The sequence below is a fragment of the Crassostrea angulata genome, chromosome 8 (assembly GCF_025612915.1).
Source record: "Crassostrea angulata isolate pt1a10 chromosome 8, ASM2561291v2, whole genome shotgun sequence".
Lineage (NCBI taxonomy): Eukaryota > Metazoa > Mollusca > Bivalvia > Ostreida > Ostreidae > Magallana > Magallana angulata.
In genome coordinates, this window is record NC_069118.1 from 21237234 (window position 1) to 21261332 (window position 24099).

Genomic DNA, 24099 nt, shown 5'->3' on the forward strand with positions numbered 1-24099 from the left:
TTTAAATCCCTTGTAAAGACGCTTATCCGGTGTAGCACTAAAGCATGTCATTCAGTGATTATAAATGTGCAAAGTCTATAGCCAAAATTTTCTACGAACGATATGATTAGCTGTGGTTTAAAATAATACAGAATTCACAATTAAAGCTCTCTTGATAATGATTTAAGTGTAAGAATTATTTTATTCAAAAATATACATATAAGTATATAATTGAACATGGATTGAACAGCAGACGAAATTAGCCTAGTATATTACTTCCCTCCATTAAACATTTTAATGAACATAAGATTAGCAAAATCGGTATGAAAGTTTACGAGAATGATACTTGTTTTTTAGATCGTATATATAAAACCTTTTAAATAACAATGAGATTCGACATAAAATATGTTTTAATAAAATGCTGTAGATAATTTGCAATACATAGATGAGATTGCAGCCTTGCGAAACTGTGCAATGTGGTTTTTTTTTTTATAAAGAAAACCCTATATACTAAGTTTACATAATACATAATACACCAAATAAATTTATCTGTTGGATTGAACTATAAAGTTCAATGCTAAAAATGTCACACAATTCATCCTGTTTTATTAATTTTCAAGCATATAAGACATGACAATACGGAAGTTTACGCTGTCTAAGGAAGGAAATGGGAAGGCAAATCAAATGATTTTATCATGGCAACTCACATAGCTGTCAAGTGCGTGCACGATGTAAAAATGCTATTTAAGATCATGCAAAGAGTAATCTAGAAAAAGTTTGTTTCAAGACTGGTTTTATTAGGCTAATCTTGCCAAACTGCTGATGAATAAATATGACATACATGGACGTCTTATGTATATCAAATATCTATGTATGTAACATGTATATTTCAAAAGCATTAAGCATTCACACGCTTTTTAAAAAAAACACAAATGGCATCCACTAAAACCCTCATTTAAAAATACAAGAAATATTTTTTGAATTTTTAGCATAGACTATTTAAAAAAAATAATAATAAATTAACATTCATTGTTTTTCTCTCTGAAATGAACAAAACAGGAAGGCGAATAAGGAATAATCTTTAAAAAAAAAAGATCCTGCAAACGATTTTCTCTTCAAATTGAAAAATGATATTTGATATAAAGTGTATATTATGTTTGATTTAACGTTGAAAGGCATATTTTGGCATATCAAATAACGGCAATGTCAGTCACTACATGTACTATTGCAAGTGTGTATTGATAACGTAGAATAGTTATGTATTGTGTCATAAATGAATTTTAAGCGCAAGCGAATAAGGTTCGTCGTCCTCAATTTCCTGGATCAATAAACAATTTGTACAAAAATGTGTATTTAACAAATACTGATGAAACCACAGTAACTGTTATAACTAAAGTTTAAAAAAATGTGATTAAATTAATGTCTTTTAAAGTTTGTTTTTTTTTCATTTATGTTCTATCATCTAAAATGTAAATGTTATTAACACCTAACATGAGTTATCCAGGATCATTAAAAAAAAATAATCATGATCCTTACATGAAATAAAACAAATTCAATACATCGAATATTATAATGATTAAACATAGAAAAAATATCAATGAAATTTTTAAAGAGTAAAATATCCCAACATTTAATTATCATATTCAAAGACATCACTGACGTCCATTCAATATTAAAATCGGAGTTATATGACATACACTGCTTGAAAAAACAGCTTTACAAAAATTTACTTAACATGTAAATTTCATTAAAGGTGTACCAATAATCAAGGTTACCTTTCAATTAACTTTACGGAAAGTAAAGATGTAAAGTTGACCTTTAATATGAAGGAAATCTAATTAAATATAATCTTTCACCTTTAAGGTAAAAGAAAATATTCTTAATTATGATCTTTTACATTTACATAAAAGTAAATGTAATTAAAACCATTTTCTACTTTGGGAAATAAAATGTAATAAAAATGATATGTAGCTTTACTCTAAATTAAATATAGTTAAATGTATTTAAATATGATCTTTCACCTTTAAGGTAAAGGAAATTTTCATAAATATGATCTTTTACATTTACATAAAAGTACATATAATTAAATGGATTTTTTTTTAACTTCGAAAATGAATTGTGATAAACATGGGTATACTACTATACAACTTATCGAATGATTTTTATAATTCGTTTGCAACAGTCATAGATACAGAAAAGACATGTGTGAGCACTTTGTGCAATTCAATATTAAAGGTTAAAAAAAATCAGAATTCTTTGTCTTAATATTTTTAACAAATGCTCTAGTAAATTCATTATGCTTATTAACTTTACAACTAAGGCCTAGAATCTCTAAATGTCTCCTTGTATGAAATTATAGCAAGTTTTGGGAACAAAAATTATGGTAGTTCACCTTTACCCCATTGCTCTATCTATTAGCTATTAGTTCCAGGTGTAAATTAGGCATACATAAAACATTCAAAAAGAAACATAGGTAATCACAGATTACAAAGCTCACCGAGACGAGACATCACCCTTATGAGACTTCACCTTTATGAGACCACCTTTATCATATTAAATGAAAATCATACTTTATGATCTTGGATATTCATGGATTCTGTTTTGACACAATATCGTATATCATCTGTTAAAAAATTGTATGATAATCATATGTTCATATGTTAATCAATACAATAATTTAAAATTAAATATTGCATCCTATCATATTTACAACATATATTATATAATACAATAAAATACCATAATAAACAATGATGAGATATGATATTGTTAACGTATGATATGACATTGTATTTTGTTATACGTTATTATATTTGATCAAATAATACAATATCATAATATAATAAACAATATAGTATTATATTACAATATCATATTACATAATACATCATAACATTGAAACATATGATATTATATTGTATAATATAGTATGATATTGTATGATGCTGTATCATTTTTGTTACATAATATGATATTGTATCATATTATACAATGTTATTTGATACAACATTGTATCATATCAAATGATACAATATTATGTGATAAAGTAAAATATTATATAATACAATATTATATTATACATATTGTATCATATGATACAATAATATATTTAACAATATCATACAATACAATTTCATGTGAATCAGATGTGATAATAAATCATATTATAAACCAATATCATATTATACAATATCGTATGATACGATATTATATAATATAACAGTATCATATCATACAATTTCATGTGATATAATTCTATATTACAGAAACTAATATCATATTATACAAAATTGTATGATACAATATTATAGAAAATACAATATAGTATCATAGGATACAATATTATATTTTGCAATATCTTATGAAATAGTATCATGTGATTAAATAATAAATTAATAATACAATATAATATTATACAATATTGTATCATAATATACAATACTATACATAACGATATCATGATACAATATCATAACATAAAATATCAAAAAAATTTATACAATATCATATCGTATCATATAACTTTTTATAATATTACATATGATATTATATTGTATCATATTAAACAATATTGTTTCATACCATACAATACTATATCATAGGCATCATGTTATATCATTTATCAACAAACACATCTATCTATCGGGCAGGTTTGAGTGAGGTAGGAAATTTCTTTAGCATCCTTGATAATGGAGATCAGGCTCTGCATCTGAAGCAACCTCTGCGTTTCATTTATAATATAGTTAAATCAACTATGCAAGCTATCATCTATAAAACATGTGACATGTTCCAAAAAAATTAAACCTCATCCAGCATCCAAAACCTATGGCTCAGATTCAGCATTCAAGCCTGTCAGGTGCATCAGTATACATAAGACGCATCTCCATGCAAGTTTGGTGAAGTTCAGACCAGTAATAACTAAGATATCATCATCAGAGGGCACTAGCAATTAAAACCTTAACCTGCTCCAGCATCTGCAACCTTTGGCTCAGATTCAACATCCATGCCTGTCAGGTGTATCTGTATCATAAGACACACCATCCATTCAAGTTTGGTGAAGTTAGGACCTGTAATAACTAAGATATATTTTATAGCATCCTTGATAATGGAGATCAAGCTCTGCATCTGAACCTTCCTCTGTGATTCATTCATACTACAGTTTAATCAACTATGCAAGTTTGAAAAAGTACTATTATCTATTAAACATGTGACCTATTCCAAAAAACTTAACCATATCCAGCATCTGAAACCTATGGCTCAGACTCAGCATTCAAACCTGTCAGGTGCATCAGTATCATAAGACGCACCATCCATGGAAGTCTGGTGAAGTTAGGACAAGTAATAACTAAGATATAATCATCAGAGGGCACCTGTTTAAAAAACTTTAACCAGCTCTAAAAACCTTAACCTCCTTCAGCATCCGAAACCTATGGCTCAGATTCAGCATTTAAGCCTGTCTGGTGCATCAGTATCATAAGACACACCATCCATGCAAGTCTGGTGAAGTTAGGACAAGTAGTAACTAAGATATAATCATCAGAGGGCACCTGCAACAAAAACTTTAACCAGCTCTAAAAACCTTAACCTTGTCCAGCATCCGAAACCTATAGCTCAGATTCAGCATTCAAGCCTGCCTGGTGCATCAGTATCATGAAACACACCATCCATGCAAGTTTGGTGAAGTACGGACCAGCAGTAACTTAGATATTGCTATCAAAGGGCACCTGCAACAAAAACTTTAACCACCTCCAAAAACCTTAACCTCCTCCAGCATCCGAAATCTATAGCTCAGATTCAGCACTCAAGCTTGTCTGGTGTATCAGTATCATAAGACACACCATCCATGCAAGTTTGGTGAAGTACAGACCTGCAGTAACTTAGATATTGCTATCAAAGGGCACCTGCAACAAAAACTTTAACCTGGTCCAACAATCTTAACCTCCTCCAGCATCTGAAATTTAGGACTCAGATTCAGCATCCAAGTCTTTCAAGTCCATAAGTAGGTCCAGATGCATCATCCATGCAAGTTTGGTGAAGATAGGACAAGTAATAGCTTAGATACAGGACCTGCAACAAAAACTTTAACCAGGTCCGGACGCCGACGCCGACGCCGAGGGTATAGCATAAGCTCCCCCTGACTTCGTCTCGGTGAGCTAAAAAGCAAATGAAGTGCATGTTCAATTTTATTAAACTGTGCATCAAAGTAAATTCAGATTTCAACTGATTTTTAACAACATGAAATACCTTTTTCCATTCTTTTTTAAAAAAAGATATGTATTATGCATAACAAAGTTAAAAAAGTTTAACACAGCTCATGAAATTCACGACAGAATACAATGTCAAAATTATATCCAATTCATTTAACACCAATTTATGATTATAAAAAAAAAAACACACAGAAAAACCTAAATAAATGTGTACATTTAATCCTTAAAATGTGTGTACTTGCACATATACATATATATCACTGATGTGTCTAGTGAAATGTATGTAAGTGAATGAGTAAATGTGTACACCGCATGTTTTATGTGTCACGATTCACACATGTATAACTATGTGTGTGCTGACTTCACAAAAAGGCATACATGTAATGTGTGTAAGTGAAAGTCTGTATAAATGTGTACACCGCATGTTTTATGTGTCATGCTTCACACATGTATAACTATGTGTGTGCTGACTTCACAAAAAGGCATACAACTGTTTCTATTAAAAAAGAGGATTTTCTATTCGTATCCTCTTTTTTTCAGTGCAAAATGAAAAATGAACACAATGCAAAAACAGAAATGAACATGATTTTTATTCATTTTTGTTTTTGAACACAACATAAATTGGTGAACCCACCATCGTTTTCACACAAAAGCACATTTTACAGTACCTTAAAACCTTCATATTCCACAATAACAGTCACAATATTGGTGAATCAACCAAGTTATTTCATCGAATATCTCACTTACGAATAAACTTGGTGGGTCCACCAATAATAAAATTTTGGCGATTGTATTTTTTTAGACAGCTTCAAATATGCAATACTCGTTTTGTTTTATACTTTACTGATTAAATTTGGTGATCTCACCAAAGAATGAAAAATGCAGACAGAATTTCTTTATCCAAATATTTGGTGGATCCACCAATAAAATTTTACAAACAAATATAGAGTACAAAGTTGGTGCAATCACCAAAAGTTTCTAAACATTTATCGATGGCATTAAATAAACAGAAACACCGCAAAACATGTCAGTTTATATACACAAGAAGAAAGTTGGTGAAGCCACCAAAAAGATTGACAAAATTCAAAATACCCATACTTGGTGGATCCACCAGATATCAAGTTATACGAATTATAAAAAAAATTACAAAATTGGTGGATTCACCAAAGAGACTCCAGGCCGGTAACAATTAGTTTATCGCTGCAATTGAATACATAATTGGTGGGCCCACCAACATGAATGCTTTGTTCAGTTTACATAAAAGATCAGAAAGTTGGTGAATCCACCAGAAAGATCAACATATCATCATAACTCGTAATTGCCTTTGGATTTACAATGCCATAAAAAAAAAGAAATACGTGTAGAAAGAAATCTTAAAGAATATTATAATATCATGAAGTGTTTTTGGATTACAGTAGTGGAACATTTTATTACTTGCTTTAAACAAAGGGTTTACATATAACTTTCTCATCATCCATGATCACGTTTTGTATTGTGTCTGCACGTATATTCTCTTTTTCATAAAGAGTTGACTATTTAGAAAACATTTGACATATTCCCTATGCATGTGCGAAAAAAATGTCTCCATCTATTTACAGCATTGTTTCTTACTGTTCTTATATAGCTTATTTTTTTCACAGATGATTTGTACTAATCAATATGATAACTTATTGACCATTTCCAATCAGTGAAGAGGATAAAAATTCTTTCTTTAAAAAATGCATTAAAGATGAACGGGAAAAGTTTTGGTATTCCTCTCAAGCTAGAAATTTTGCGACGCTTATACCATGTTTGTTTACCTCCTTCGGATTTCTTGTTACATGTAGGCGAGTCACCCATCCTTATGTAGAACGTTTTCACTATCGAATCGTTGTTTGTAATCTTGTAGTGAAGTGGACGAGTAAATTTTGTCAAATCAGACATACTATGTTGCATCAAGGTGTGAATGTCATAATTAAATTACGTTAATAATCATGTTGACTTTAAGAAGTAGTTCAATGGGATCATCATTTCCTCCTCAGTTTTCAGCCTCGTTGCTGAATCATGCATTGACATCCTCATGTGCATAAGAAAAGGTGCACCTGAAAATACATAATTTTTTTTCAATCTTTTTAATTAGATCTTTGATAAAGGCAACAAATCTATGTTTCCTACATGTATATCAAAGGTGATAATGCATTTCTATCCTTATAAATAAATGCATTTTGCCAATAAACTAATAAAGTAACTGATTACACCTTCTGTATTTTAAGTCTTGTGAGAAAACGTCCCTAAGCTTAAGCGAAAACGCCTTTATTGCTTTATAAATAATTATTGTAAAATTATTAAAAACAAACCCTACTATCATTTTTGAAATAGTATAAAAAGTGAGGTAGTGGACAGGCTTTGGCGGATTCAAGTCAGTGGGAGTTAGCATAAAAATATATACTTTAAGGTAGCTCCATACTCGTAAAATTCTCTGAGGAAAGTTGAAAAACCGAACTGATTTCGACTTGATAGACTTAAATGTCATCAATTCTTACAAAAAATATGCATGTCATCACACTTTTTGAGATGCCAGATAAACATAAACTAAAGCATATTTTAGCATTAGAAAAATGTATTTTTTGTTGTTAAAAGTAAAATATTGGAGGCAGAAATTTGTTTTTCTTGTTTAATTTTAATGTCAACTTTATCAGAAAACTAAAATTACAAAACTATTTTAAAATTAATCGTTGGAATAAGAAAAACTATAGCATTTAGACGTACAACTGAGAGGAAAGTCAGAAAAAGAGTTATTTCCCCTTTGCATAGATAAAATATATAAACATTTGGAAATTTAGTATAAAATTAAGTGCGAAAATATCTTGAACCTACCAATAATTCTAATTACATCCATGTGATTATATTCATATAAAATAAATAAAACTATCTTGCACAATTTTTAAAGAATTCAAAGTTTTAAAAAAAAGTGTGACGTCACAGAACACTGGATCTACTTTAAATGAAATAATATTGAATAAATACGTTAAGAGTAAGAATATTTAGCGAGAACTTTTTGATATGTGGATTAATTAACAAAAAATCTTTGAAGATAGTGTAGGGCGAGTTCATCAAGTTTCGGGCAGATACATTGGATCGGACAACTTAGGTTCAAAATCTATCCCCAGGGGCCCGTTTCACAAACCATGCTTTTGACTAAGTTATATTTTGTGAAAAAACTTTTTCTTAAGTCCATTACTTATCCGTTTCACTATTCAAGTCTTATCTTAGGAAATTCCTTAGTTATGTCTTTACTTTAAAAAGACAGGTAAATCGATGTCTTAACAAACTTAACATGACGACTGTTTATGTTCTACTGAAAAGAATTATACGGAGATTAAAGCACATTAAAGTGGAACAAAAATAATAAATTACACGTATCATTAAAATCTGTTTCACTTTACATCTAAACTAAAACATTAGAAGTAAAAATATACATAATATATATCGTCAATTAATTCCTTTGGTTTAGACTTTAGATTTTTACATTTTTTAGATTATCTGGTCACATTAGCATTTTTAACTTTGGAGTAAGCATATTTGTATATGTTAACACGGGCTATTTATAATGAACCAACTATAGACAAAAAATACACTAGATCGTAAAAATTTCAGCAGTGACCAATTTCAGTTGATTTATGCAGTCATATTCATATAATATCTAAAACAAAGAATTATATGTACATGTAATAAAAAACAAGAAAGATACTTTGATCGATGCATCAAATTAAAAAGAAATACCGTTTACAAAGAACATTACGTGCTTTTTATCTGCTCGCTTATGCATGTAAATGGAAAATTTCATAAAAAATATCAGTATATGTATTTGGACATTACACTATTTACACTCTATGTACGCATTTTTTTCTAGGTGAATAAGAGAATGAATTTTTATCTTCACCTATAAAGTTTACATTCTTGTTATATTGAAAAGAATTTATACATAATCGGTATTAATTTAGCGTTCAAGCTGAACACCGCTCGTAAATAGGCACTGTCCGCCATATTTCTCTTTAACCACTGCTGTCCCTACAACCCTTATATAAGGGACAGACCTCTAAACAGTTCAAAGTACTTCGCTGTAGAGGTCTCACCTGTGTGGACGTACATTTTGCCTCGCCGTGTTACCCGGTCGCGATGAAATTATCAAATTTTACGCACTTTTTGAGGCCAGGAGAATACTAACATCAAATAAATTGGTCAATGCATTATTTACGAACAGAAAATGAACATAAGATAAGAAAAAAATGCATAAAATCTTAAGACCACGAAAGGAATACTACATGTCGGCCACGAGGTTCAGGTGTGCAATCGGGTGTAACGAAATCGAAGGGTTTATATACCAGATATCTGTGTGACGGTGCCTATTTACGAGCGGTGTTCAGCTTTGACAATATGATATGAAAGTGATTTACAATGCATCTTAATTAAGATAAGTCAACTGTGCTACGCTAAGAAAGTTTTGTGAAACAGCTATGGTAAACCTCGGGAAATTCCTAAGTTATAAATTACGCATTTCTTAAGTGCTATCTAATGAATCATCTTTGGAAATCATTGTGAAACGGGCACCAGGAGTGGGGGGGGGGGGGGGTTTCTTCTTCTCCAAAACAGTCTTTTATCTGATACATTTAATTTGGGACGGTGATAAAACTTAATAGTGGCATTTAACCTAACGAACAAAATCTAGAAGAGATACGTCCCACTAATCATCCCCTTCCCCTTCTGTAATCAATGTCCTAATGCATGTACAGCTGTATTTATGCGATTGCGGGTTCATATTTATTACAATAGATATTGCAAGAATAGAAATATTTCAAGCTTCATCATTAAACCGCATATTAAACAGTGGAAAGCCGGAAATGTTTGTATTTTTTCCAGTCAGATGCAATAAAAAAAATCTTAGCAACATACATCAACTGTATGTAGTTAATTTTTTTCGCATTGTCATCTCCTCTGAATATCACGCCAGCTGCTACTTGATTTCATTTTTTAAACTATAAGTCAAGAAAAACAAATAAGGAAAAATTCGGACACAGTATAACGTACAAAACAATCTTGTTGAATACACAAAGCCCTTTAATGTTTATCCTCTAGTGTATCAAATACGCATCATGTGTTAAACATGGATTTTATTTTACTTCTTCCATCCCATAATTTATATGCTAAGTGCCCGTGAATTAATTTGACTATCTATAAAAGAAGTTGTTGTTAACTGAATAATTAAGATATTTTGGTTAAATCAATAAAATCTGAATTTCAGTTCAACTGCGGTCAATTTGGATATAGATGACTTTAATAATCAAAATACATAGAGACTGTCAAGAATATTTTTTCCTTAGCTAACGCAAATCAGCATATACCTAATTAATATAGAACAAAGAGATTCTTTATCAGTTATCAATTTCTCGATGAAAATCAAATCTTGAATAGGACATAATTTTACAATGTAAACTTTACATAACATTTTTCTGTATGGCAATATTATTTAAATGATAGAGAACAGTCGTCATTCGAAAATAGAAAGAGCTATGTTCACTTAATCCATACAATATTTTTGTCTGTATCCCAACAATAGGTACATGATTTTGTTATATAAACAAGACACTTAATCTGTGGGGTGGGGTGGGGGGTCATTTAAAAGTTTCATTCGAGATCCATGTTTTATGAATCAGAATATGAAAAATAAATTTTGCAAATAACATTTGCAATTCATTTCTTTCATAAATATAGACAAGGCAATCGACCTTAAATGACACCAACATCAAAACATGTATTATAATCTTAGAGGCAAATATATCATTGTAAATACTGGTATGCATTAAACTAAAATGTGTGCGCTTTTTGAATTTGCGAAAATGTTCTGAATTTTCATGTAGCCTGTACTAAACGTTTTTTCTTAGTTTATGAAAATCAAACCGTTCTACATGTATATGTGTTTTCTTGGACAGACCTTTGAAGACTACGACGAATTTGTCTAGCTCGAAGTTCTGTAGCTTCATGTCCCAATATTGATTCAATATTGTGATTTTTTAAAGAAAGACTATAAACATAATCATTACTATATAAAAGGGTCTAGATCGAAGTGTTTATTTTATAAACGTTAAGTGTATGACAACCTACCTTCGGGTAATGCTTGTGAATGGATCTTTTCAGCCAGTAGATTCATTAACAGGCGCTTGAATATTAGTATTTTGACATCTGATTCAAAAGTAGGATGATGATCACAGCAACTTCCGAGTCTGAGCGTGTAGCCTTTTACGAGGTTTTCGAGAAAATCACGGCACATAACGGAGGAAGCTTTGTAAGAGTCTTCTAAACGGAAAAGAAGAAACATTAGAATAATTTGGCAAATGATGTTGATCCTTCTCTTAACATGGTCAATGCAGACGTATTAGACAAATCGCCGAGTGAAATGCCGAGATTATCACCAAATTGAATGCTATTGAGATATCTTTCCTAAAAATGCACTGCATGAAATAGAAATTCGAAATTTAACTGTCGAGTTATTCGCCAATTGGCATGATAATTAACTTGTTCTCGACATGACCCGCTATTCAAAAGAGAAACATCGAGAGTAATCTTCACAATAGTCTCTACCTTGACCCATTTTCTCAGCGTCCACATCGTTAGAATATATGTAGGGAATTCTTTAGATTATGTTTTTATCAGTTGGAAGAGAGGAAAATATTCGTAACGTACAATTTGTACTCAAAGTAGTCTATTTTCTCTTTATATTTTGACTTCATCAATTTAAAAACGTACCTTTGACTTATGATTTTTTTTCCTCTTCATCCATGATTTACATGCAGTAATCGAATACGTTGTTTGTATCCTCGAAATGCAAAGCTTGTAAACATCTGAAACAATTCTATAGCGCAGACCGACCTGTTTATGCTAATACAAAAACGACACAGCATGGCTCCACGGCAACAGTTCTACACTAATTAGGCCGCACCTTAGACCACTCACTCAGTCTAGATTAATTTCCCAATGAACAACAGACGTGTCTTCTTTCGATATGTAACATACTCTACGATCTATCCAAGTCTCTCTCTCTCTCTCTCTCTCTCTCTCTCTCTCTCTCTCATTTTATTCAAGTGTTTTGGTAAACAGAAGAGAATTGTTACTTTTATGTCACACACTTTTAAGTCAGAGAGAGGGAGAGAGAGTGAGAGAGGGGACATACGGACAGGTACATGTACATGTAGGCAACCAAACGGTCAAATAGACACTGTTTGTGATTTGTAAGCATACAGCCATAAGATAAGTCAAGAAATTTGACTCACGGGTTTGTAAAACTTTGCAAGGCTAATAGGGTAGTTCACATAGTAATTCTTTCATATCAAAAACTAACTCACAATGTTATACGAAGATTGTCCAAAAATTGCGTAGATAAGTAGCGTTACTCACTTGATAATGAAAATAAAAAATGAAAAGTTAAAATCAGCATAAAGAAATGAATATCGTGACGAAAAGTACTTTTCGAATTAAATAATGAAGAACATTAAAAAGGGATAAAATTTTGTCAGGCTCATGTTTTTAACCAATAAAAAATTGTTTCATTTCGTAGTAAAATGGCGACGTCAGCGTTTGAGGCGACGCAAAGATATTACTAAAACCGATTTGGTTTGACTTTTCCGATCGCGTCGCGTTCAACTCTTTCAGCTACGTCATACATAAACAATACCCGCACCTTAACCACAATTTTTTTATTGGTGGATTCAGCTTACCGCTGATTGGCTGCTGGTTAACTAAGACTAAATTATGCACGGACAGAACAACAACATATCAGAGAATGAAAAATTCACATGGGTACTCGTGACTGTCGAAATTGGGCTATTTTTCGAAAGTGTACGTACACTTGTGATAAAACAATACATACGGTACATAGCATAATATAGCTGTAGCTCTATGTATAACTTTTGGGTTAGAAAATATAAAGCTACAGTGCATGTACAATGCTTACATGTACAAAAAATTTTTTACGGCAATTTGCCGCGTATAAAAATAACGCTATTTTTAAAAAAGATTTGCATCATACCATACCACATTTTGTGCAAATAATCCATTTAAATAATTCTTCATTTAGTTTACTACTGTTACTAATTGTATTTTACTTGCCCCAAACTTTCTCCTATTAAACAACCTTTAACCGTACTCGGAAAGCGGATCAAGAACTGTATTTTTTATGTATGTAAACAAACCAGTGTTCATGTATGGAGCTGGTGATCGGTGGTTCAGAGACAGGTAAAATAAAGAAATCAGCAGTAAATGGTTTGTAGATATTTTAGTATATATATTTACACCGAAAGTGATAGGGCAACAGAAGAGAAACGAATCGGACACTTGCCTAATGAAGACGCACATGTACAAACCCCCTTGCACTCTCCGTCTCGTTCTTTCACACCATGACCGTTCAATTCTTTTATTGACTGTCGATTGCCGATCAAAAGGTGTAGAAATCGAGGAATTCATATCTATCACTTCGACTGGCAAGTTAGTAGGTAATACATGTGCATTATACATTTACGGTATTTACATGAAATGAACGCTTAGCACATGCAACTTTTAAATATTATATTTTTTATAACGCCGTACTCTGGACCGTAGCTTGAGGCTATGGTTTAACGCTCGTTTACAGAGAGAGAGAGAGAGAGAGAGAGAGAGAGAGAGAGAGAGAGAGAGTTTGGCACAGAATTTAAACATAGGGGGTAGTCGATTTTGAATTAATCATATTTGGGGGAAGTGAACTGTTCTGAGAAATCTTTCAGCTCTGGCATTGCATAAGCGTGTACTGATAACTCCGCATAAGAAAAGGAGTTAACCAATCATAAAGTTTTCACAACGGCGGCGTGTATAATTTATGCATGACGTAGCTGACAGAAATGATCGTGACGCTATAGGAAAAGTCAAACCAAATCGGTTTTGATAATAACAACTTTTGTAATGATCTTTAAACAGATCTTAAGGCGATATAAAAATCAACATAATAGCTTAGAAATGAATTTTGTTATCAAATAGTCAAGCAACAAAGAAAGTCGTCATACGAGTAAAAAGACATCCAGTGGAGAAAAAAACCTCAATCGATAGACAGACGTTATGTACAATAATTGATGCAGGCATGTTTGTAAACGAGACATCGTAAATATGCATGTGGGGAACATGTTCAAGGAAAATGTTTTCTCTGATGTTGTTAAGAAATAAAATGATTAATCTGATTTTCCCCATGTAATTTGGGAATATGTATCATATTAAAAGCTTCCGTAAATAATATGACTTAATACGTTTATAATTGTAATGGTGTAATATATATCTCTCTCTCTCCCTCTCTCTCTCTCTCTCTCTCTCTCTCTCTCTCTCTCTCTCTAAAAACAATAAATAAGAAAAAGTATGTGCAGTATCATCGATCCTTGCGGTGATTTAGAGGAACAACGATTAAAATATTCTTCTTCTATATATGGAAGGTCTGTCGGCATACCTGTGTCAGATGGTACCGACGATGACAGGGAATAGGCAGAGGTTTTACGAATTAAACATGGTTTACGGTTGGAAGTCTGTCATTTGTTCATAGAGTCAACACAGTCCGTGATTTTATTGAAGAAAACATTTATATTGATTCCGGAAATATTCACACATCTCCCTCTCATTTATTTAACATACACACAATTGATTTAAGGTTATATGAACGTATAAACGATGTAAAATCATTAATTATATGTAAGTATAAATATTTGCAAATGTATTTTATTTCCCTTAAATCAAGCTACAAAATAGCAGAAACGTAGGCTAAGAAATATTTTTTTTGAAGTCTCAGTGGTTATCGCGTGAGCTTAAACCATTTTCTACATTGTAACAATTTTGTTTATTTCTTAATTGAACAGCAATAATTATTGCAATCACCTAAATTTTATGAATGATTCAAAACAGAAACAATTTCCGTGTCAAAAGGATGTCGAGATACATAAATTTGAAGACGCTCATTATTGGCCACCCTTTCTGAAGTATAAAGCTGTACTTACTCGATAAATATCTACCTCTTTGTTTTGTCATTCTCTATCTCTCCCAAAACTTACAGATTTTGATATGTCTATGTGAGGATCTTACGACATGTAGATGCCTCATTTGAATATTCTCTCTCTCTCTCTCTCTCTCTCTCTCTCTCTCTCTCTCTCTCTCTCTCTCTCTCTCTCTCTCTCTCTCTCTCTCTCTCTCTCTCTCTCTCTCTCTCTCTCTCTCTGGGTGATGGTTTACCCTAATCCTGACCGACCATGCAGACAAAGGGAAATCGCTTCTGTCATCTGCTTGGTCTCCCTGATATTGACGAGTGCCGATTTTGAAGTGGAGAATTTCATCAGGGAAAGTGAGATTTCTCCACTTCACAGGCGGGCTCCGAATTTTGACATCGAGTGCCGATATTGAGGTAAAAGCAGAATTTCAACGGGTAAAATGCGATTTATCCACTTCACGTGGAAGGCCCCTGCTTGATTCATGTTCATCTATCTTCCCACCGAGCGCCGGGTATTGTCATTTCGTCCGATGGGTCTGTGGATCCGTGCTGCGAGTAAGTCATCGCTTCGAGAACCGGAGCAGACTTGCCGGACCATAACCGCAAAGCCTCTGCGGACAGGCCCTTCTTCCTCCGTCGTATCCGTAGCGCCGGCGACGAGCATCACCACAGAGCCAATGCGGAGTCGGGCGTCAACGCGGGTACGTTCTGTGTTCGCTTCGGAGGGGGGTACCGCAGCCGGAGCCGGGCCCAAAACAGCACTGTTTTTGTGTTCCCGGTCCGTCCAGACTGAGGCAAACTTCCCCAGAGTCAGGATTAGGGTTAGGGTTAAATTGATTTGCTAAATCTGAATAACTTTTTTTTCAAGGTAAGTTTAAAAAAAAATTACATGAAGTTATTCGCGTTCGCTAAATTATTTTCATTCAATTACAATTTATTGTACACGGGATCACAACAACCAATATTTTCATCATAGTAAAACACATATACATGTATATACACTAGTGTATCCGTACATGTAACACCTTAGCGCGGGTGCAAGGGATGGGGTGTCTGCCTTGAATGTGAATAAATGAAACAAGGGTTTGCAATTTACCCATTTACATGAGGTCATGAAGTCAGATGAAATATCCCAAGATTTTTTTTGTGTTTTATTACTTACCTGTTAGTAGCTTAATTCATTATGTATAATTATATTTGAAAGAGAGAGAGAGAGAGAGAGAGAGAGAGAGAGAGAGAGAGAGAGAGAGAGGCTCAACTTCGTTTCTATACGAAGAAGTTCAACGATCTATGCACAGGAAACTATTTTAACGAACGGGAAATATACCAAGCTAGTGAACAAAAATTGGATTTCCTCACTTGTCGTCTTTATATTGCATGTTGTTCAAAGGGGGTTCATTTGCTAAATGTGCCTGTACATGTATATTTTACAATGGGATTTACGTAGCTTTCATAGTCTGTTCTACATTTATTATCCATTTGTAATTTTTCACATGTTACATGTACATATACATGTAGTTGTTTGTTTAAAAAATTGTTGAAACTCTTATGTACATCAGCCGGAATCGGACAGTCGTCCTAATATCAAAATGTATCTCAGATCTATGATAAAAGATGAAGCGCTAATCACTTGGTGAATTAACATTTAGAGGACCACAATCCGATCGAGTGTCAATCGGGTTTTAGAACAGCCGGATCGATCAAGTTGAACAGTGGTCCTAATTGGTGGTGCTGCATGTAATTTTATGTCAATAATCGTCCAAATAAATTCTTTCTTCATGCTCTGGACATTACTAGCAAATGTTAAAGAAATTCCGGAACGGATTATTGGTGCAGATATGTGTACCGGGTATACGATTCACGCCGATTCCGGTCAATCGAGTTTCCCTTAACTTCAACTTACATGCATCAGGACCCGCATCTTAAACATAGACTTGCATACAGTTCCAACCACAATTACAGTGGCAGTTTTCAGCACCGGTGTGCTTTATGTCGCTAAATGTAGATGCATTACAGCGCACGCAACTTTTTTTTTATGGACAAAAGGGACATTTTGGCAGAAATAATGGATCCTGTTCTTTATGTAAAACCAAATCAAATGAAACTGAGATTTCCAGCGATTTCCTGAAATCCTTTTGACATGTATGCCAGATTTAAAAGCAATTGTAAAGAAGTTTCGAGAAACAATCGTGATCCTGATAATGAAAATCTTTCACTTTAATTGATTCCCATCGACAGTTTTTTGTAAAGGACAGTATCCACAATCAGAACCTATTAAAAAGGTTAATGTTTTCCACACCAGCAAAGAGTACTGAGGATATGATTCTCAGCAGTTTAAAATAGAGAAGAGAACTAACAGAAACGTAGCATCGTTTTTGAAAGTGGGGGGGGGGGGGGGGGGGGCAGACTCATCCAAAAAATCTTGACATCCCGTTTTTTTTTCTTTGGGGGGTTGGGGATGGGGGGCATCCCCATCCCCCACCCCCCAAAGAAAAAAAAAACGGGAGGAAAAAAGAATAAGACACCTTTCCATAATCATGAAAATCCTAATCCGTGGATTTTACTGTTCATCTCCTAATTTTCAATTCTATTCTTTGTCCAAATATTTTATTTTTTATATGTAAATTTAGGAAAAATCATTGATTCGACACCCCCCCCCCCCCCCGATAATACGTCCCTGCAATAAAACTAGATGATATCCCGTTTAAGCTCGGAGATAACATGTATCACTTACACATGTATATGATGAAATGCTTAATATCTTAATTTCTTGAGTATTTAGTTAATTTTGTTCATATCGAGTCCAATTTTTTAAAAATAACTTTCTTAACATATTCCTTAAAATTAAAATAGAATTAACACAACTGCAAAATGAAAAGTTATAGGAGAGGATAGGGTTGAAAAATCTAAACTGACGATTTATGTAATGTACGTGGCCATAATTCTTTTTATGCTGCTGACTGAAAAACATATTTTTTTTTTAAATATCAAACCAATAAGTGGGTATATTTTGTGCTTTGTATCTCTAAATTTTGTGATTTAGGTCCCTTTGATTTTTATCATGCATCCAAATAAGAATTTCAGATAAATAACTGTTTTGAAAAAAAAATTAGGGTATGGGGTCACCCCCTCCCCTTCATCTTTTATGTTTTATGCATAAATAATTTATACATATGCATAAAGACGTATCACACCATTTGTTTATTGTTTACAAATTATGCATAAGGTGGACAACCAATCTGTCGCGGTACATACTTTTTTACAAAGGGGAGGGGGGGGGGTACAGTCCCTGAAACGTTCTATTTTCCCACTTGAACGGTGAGCGCACTCTGAGCGTACGGTGAGCGCACTCTGATCGAACAGTAAGCGCACGCTGAACGGAATTTGGTGACCGCTAATGAACGCAGAGCGCAAAGTGAACGGTGGACGCACGGTGAACGATATGTGAACGCCTTGTGAACGCAAGGGGAACGATTTATTTGGAGTGCCTCGGAGATTATCTTTACATTGTATTTCGTCGGTAATCAGGACAAAATAGCTGATTAAGTAAATGTACAGTGCTGCTATCGTGAAAAAAAATTAGGGTATGGGGTCACCCCCTCCCCTTCATCTTTTATGTTTTATGCATAAATAATTTATACATATGCATAAAGACGTATCACACCATTTGTTTATTGTTTACAAATTATGCATAAGGTGGACAACCAATCTGTCGCGGTACATACTTTTTTACAAAGGGGAGGGGGGGGGTACAGTCCCTGAAACGTTCTATTTTCCCACTTGAACGGTGAGCGCACTCTGAGCGTACGGTGAGCGCACTCTGATCGAACAGTAAGCGCACGCTGAACGGAATTTGGTGACCGCTAATGAACGCAGAGCGCAAAGTGAACGGTGGACGCACGGTGAACGATATGTGAACGCCTTGTGAACGCAAGGGGAACGATTTATTTGGAGTGCCTCGGAGATTATCTTTACATTGTATTTCGTCGGTAATCAGGACAAAATAGCTGATTAAGTAAATGTACAGTGCTGCTATCGTGAATATTGACAAAACATGGCTATCCTATCCAATAATCTGCAAATAAAATTTATTCTATTCCATCTTATACCATACCATTCATAATTAGGAATAACATTTAAATTAAACCAAATTTAAGACTATAATGATTTTAACAACGAATAATCCAGTAATGTACTAACTGTCTAATTGTGGTAATTTATCGCTGTATGAAGTCATACAAAAACAACCAAAGTCGGACCTGCTTAAGAATGTGTATTTTAGATTCTGCGGATTAAAGTCTTATTTAAAGTGATGTTTTGTGTGTAATGTACATGTAAGTTTTCTTCCACCTTTACGCACGGGTTCTTTTCTCATTTTGCTGTGTCCCGCAAAGACCGATTCTTTCATTTTGGAGTTCCGAATAAAAACTGACTGAACGATAAGTGAACGCTGAACGAACAGTGAACGCTTTGTGAATGCACAATGAGCGCACGGTGAGAGCTTTGTGAACGATGAGCGCGAACGGAGCGGAGCGGAGAGCGCAAGTGAACCCACAGTGAGCGCACGGTGAGCGCTCGAAAAAATAAAAAATAGAACGTTTCAGGGTTTGTAACAAGGACAATTTTTTTATCTTATCTATATCTGCATGTCGGCAAAGGTGGGTGGGGGTTCCGAGCGCTAGTTTCAGTAACTTTACTATGTGATTTTATTCAGAATAAATTCATTCTCCCAAATCCACGCATGACTTGTGTTACATACATTGAGTACAAAATCCGTTTTCTAAATTTTAAGAAGATTACCCGTCTATTATTTTCAAGTAGATCTAAGTGAGCTTTTTGCAATTTCCATTTTATGAGAAAAAAAAACTAATGTGCGGCAAATCATATCTCACTTGAAAATAACATTTTTAGATCCAAATAATTTTATGGTGTGAGAAAACAATACACGCAATTTAAATTTGATGAAAACTTGATAAGTATTATGACATGTATTCATATATACATGTATATGCATGCACACACCATTGTCTACATTAACCTGGGTAAGAAATGCAAGAAACAAGTAGGATTTTAAAATATCAGATTCACTTGAAGAATTCAAAGTTTCCACTATGCAGAGACCATTCCTATTTTTCTGCTTTGAAAACCCCTGTCCCCTCCCATCCTCACGCTAGAGTTACATGAGATCGATTTTGTACCATTACCTTTTAGGGTGTTTGAATTTGATTCTAAGGAAGTTGAATATGGCTCACTGATATTTAAAATTGGCGATGATAAAAATATTTACTAAAAGTATATATATATACGGTGTAAACGTAATGTATGATCAAAAACCAAGCTGAACAAGTAAATAAAACCATTTCATTTTATCAAGGTCTTGGACTTTCAGTAGGACAAAACTATCTATTTCTTGCGTTAAAACAAGTTAAATCAAAGTACTGAAGTACTGACGGGAGTTGATTTTATCGATTATTATTAATTTTTAAATCAACGATATGTTATTTTGCATGGCAAGTAGTTTCTAATCTGGATTTGTATTTTTGAAATATGAATTCTCGAACTTTTCCGACAAGAATCATGTTTCGAAATATTTCTAAAAATTGTACACGTCTGGATCCAATTAATATTGAATATTTATTAGATAATATTATGAATATTAGATATTGATAATTATATAATATTGTCTCGTTCAATCAGACACTCGGCTGTCTCCGTTACTCTCCGACTACCAAGAGAGACTCTCTGTCGGAAATTTACGGATACAGCCGGTTGAACGAGACTAAATTGAACTCTGGCGTAGGAATGCATTCGACTACAAAAATATCTAAATTGTTTGTATTATTTAAAATCAGACTATTTTCAAGGTATTTATTAATATGTTTACTTGAACTTGAATATTAATGGTTCAGCATACAGTACACCGAATTTATCTGTTATTTTCAAGATGTAAGTCTTGTCAGCGGTGATGATTTGTGCTTAGGTCCAAACACTGTTTCACTTTCGGTTTGCCAGATCTAGAGTAACTGCATAGGATAGTTGATTAAAATCAACTCCCAAAAATGACACTGGTTTCAAGCAAAATACACACCGATCGCGTAGTCTAAGCTGAAAAGCCAGACAAATCTTGTCGATTTCAAAGAGCCCTACAATGAAATAAACAGGCCTACGTCACATTATCGTTTGACACAACTACCCAAAGTCCAAGCTGTTGTTAAAATGGTTCTAATAGTCATTGGTGAATAAAATAACACATAAGAAATCTTTGAAAATAAAATTTCTTAATATTCACTTAATAGGAAATTCGGTCAATCTAAGAATAATTAATTTAGTATACGTAAGACAGCTTCGGTTTACTTCTTATGATTCGTCTTAGAGTGGTCATAAGATATGTTTCAAGACATATCCAACATCTAGGCCATGTCGCAAGATAAGTTTTTGGGCTATTGGCAAAATGTCTTAATAAGTATAGATAAATGACCAGCACGTCATACAGTAGTTAACTAGCAGCGAAATTAACAAAATTATGTGAACTCTCTCTCTCTCTCTCTCTCTCTCTCTCTCTCTCTCTCTCTCTCTCTCTCTCTCAATATTCAGGCTCGAATGCAGGATTTTTTTGTTTTAAAAAGGGAAATACACATATACATGTATGTGAAAAATGTGCACGTATATAGATCTAAACATTTGGGGTGGCAACGGTATGAAAATGCGTTGTATATCATCCTGGTATATTCCTATATTCTCGAGGAGAGGGGGGGGGGGGGGTCTAATTCAATATTACATACTGTTCATGTATGTACTCCTTATATCTCTGCAAACTCGGATGAATTGGGAGGGGGAAGGGGACATACCACTATAACACCACTCTATATCAACCTATAAGACTATCTTTTGGAGGCAGACTACACTTTTAAATGCAATGTATTCTGTCTTATAAACGTATCAGTTGCATATTTCTTATTAGACATGAGGTGGGTCAGTCACGTTTTGTCCGCCGTCACATTATGTTCGTCGTTACAAAATGCCCGCCTTTTTTTCTAAAAAAACAAATCGATACGTTATGTCCACCGGCAGACATACATGTAACCCTGAAAAATACAGTGGCGGCGGACAGAATGTTCATGTGTGCGATTTTTTATTAAAAGCATCAGACAATTCTGGTTTTTCGCGCGGGAAACGGAGATTATGTATCTGCTTAATACATATCTTAAATAAACATCAATTTCATTAAATGAATAAAAATTTATCCAATGATTTATTCTCAAATTTGACATTTTACTTATCGCAGCGTGAATAAACTGTTGGATTTGATGCGACAGAGAATAAATTAAAAGGAAACAAGTACATCATTCATGTACATATGTATGAGAAGTTGTCCTAAGAATACACAAATATTCAGCAGCACATGGACCTTCATGTAAGATGCGTCATACCCGCCTCTCGAAAGTTTCTTATCTATAAGGTATATAGCTTCATTAACATTCATGTGGGTGCTCATTCTGTTCATCTCAATCGTATTATTGTAAGGTACATACTTTTTTCCGTAAAGCCTTTTTAATAATTGCTTCTAATTTTTGACAATTACATGTATTCAACTAAAAAGATATATATAAATATTCATTGAGTTATAAGTTACTTTCCAGGAGCATGTTTCATTAGAACATCAATCATTCAACGTATGAATTACGTAAAATTCAGCAATATCTGAGAATTTCAAAATAATTCCGTGCTAGAAGCTCAGCAAAGAGGGAGGTCTTTGATCAAATAATTACAAACACTTGTAAGAACACTTTCTTGGTCGGCACAGCGGGAGGCTACATTCTGTTGAATTCGCCGGGTCTTCACACCAGCGGGAGGATAAACGTTGCTGGACAAGCGGAACCGCGTTTTGTGTCTCCTTATCACGATTCAAAATATCCTCTATATCCTAGCGACCTTATCTTGTGTGTTTATATTATATGACCTAAATCCACCTTACAGTTTTTTTAATGATATTTGAAGAAAGTGCTAAGAATACTAAGTATACATGTATATTTTGGTTATATACATGCTTATGTTTTCTTAAGCGGCATTTTTCAGCAATGTGATATGAATGTCTCAACAAAAAGCAAATGAACGCTTAAATATTGCTAACTGATTACATTGTAATTCAAATACATACAAAAAAAATGTTGATTTAAACAATGCCCTTCTAGACATGTCTCTTTCTCATGATATTTTGTACTCAAAATAGATGAACAATCCGATTAATATGAAAGAACCCATTCCAGTTACCAGACACGTAATTCATGATAAGCTTTCAAAGCAACTTATGTACGCTATGATGACTTGTTCCCCAACCTCCTCATCATCAAACAATATACGCCATCCTCAGTTTTTTTTCTTTTTGATGCATTCACCACTTTCTATTTCACAAGTTTTCATTTGGACGGTAACGAAATGTATTTTAACAAAACGAAAACTATTCTAAAAATCGGGCCCGCCAGTGTGAAGCGGAGAAATCGAACTTTATTCGATGAAATTCTCCGCTTCAAAATCAGCACTCGGTGTCATAATCGGGGCGGTCGAACATTAGACAGAGTCTGTATGTAGGTCATGGTAAAAGTTAACCCTCCCCAGAGAGAGAGAGAGAGAGAGAGAGAGAGAGAGAGAGAGAGAGAGAGAGAGAGAGAGAGAGAGAGAGAGAGAGAATTCTTCACTGCTCTCGGATGTCCTAAAATTCCCACATTGACTCATGTCAAAGTCAGCAAGATCGGAGAGAGAGCTGAAGAAAGAAAAAGGTGTAAAGATACTTTGCACAGAGAGAGAGAGAGAGAGAGAGAGAGAGAGAGAGAGAGAGAGAGAGAGAGAGAGAGAGAGAGAGAGAGAGAGAGAGAGAGTATTGATCAT

At 33.7% G+C, this 24099-nt stretch overlaps 1 long non-coding RNA gene across 2 annotated transcripts; it reads right to left on the reverse strand.

The window, feature by feature from the left end:
- Positions 1-5757: 5757 nt before the first annotated feature.
- LOC128157858 (uncharacterized) lies at positions 5758-12211 on the reverse strand. 2 transcript variants are annotated; one of them, XR_008239869.1, is made up of 3 exons: positions 11970-12211; positions 11328-11516; positions 5758-7267 (listed from the first exon to the last, which is right to left on the reverse strand). It is a non-coding gene; the product is annotated as an uncharacterized LOC128157858 (long non-coding RNA). The 2 variants fall into 2 exon arrangements; XR_008239868.1 differs by having other exon boundaries at positions 11328-11519; positions 11970-12210.
- Between the last annotated feature and the right edge of the window lie 11888 nt (positions 12212-24099).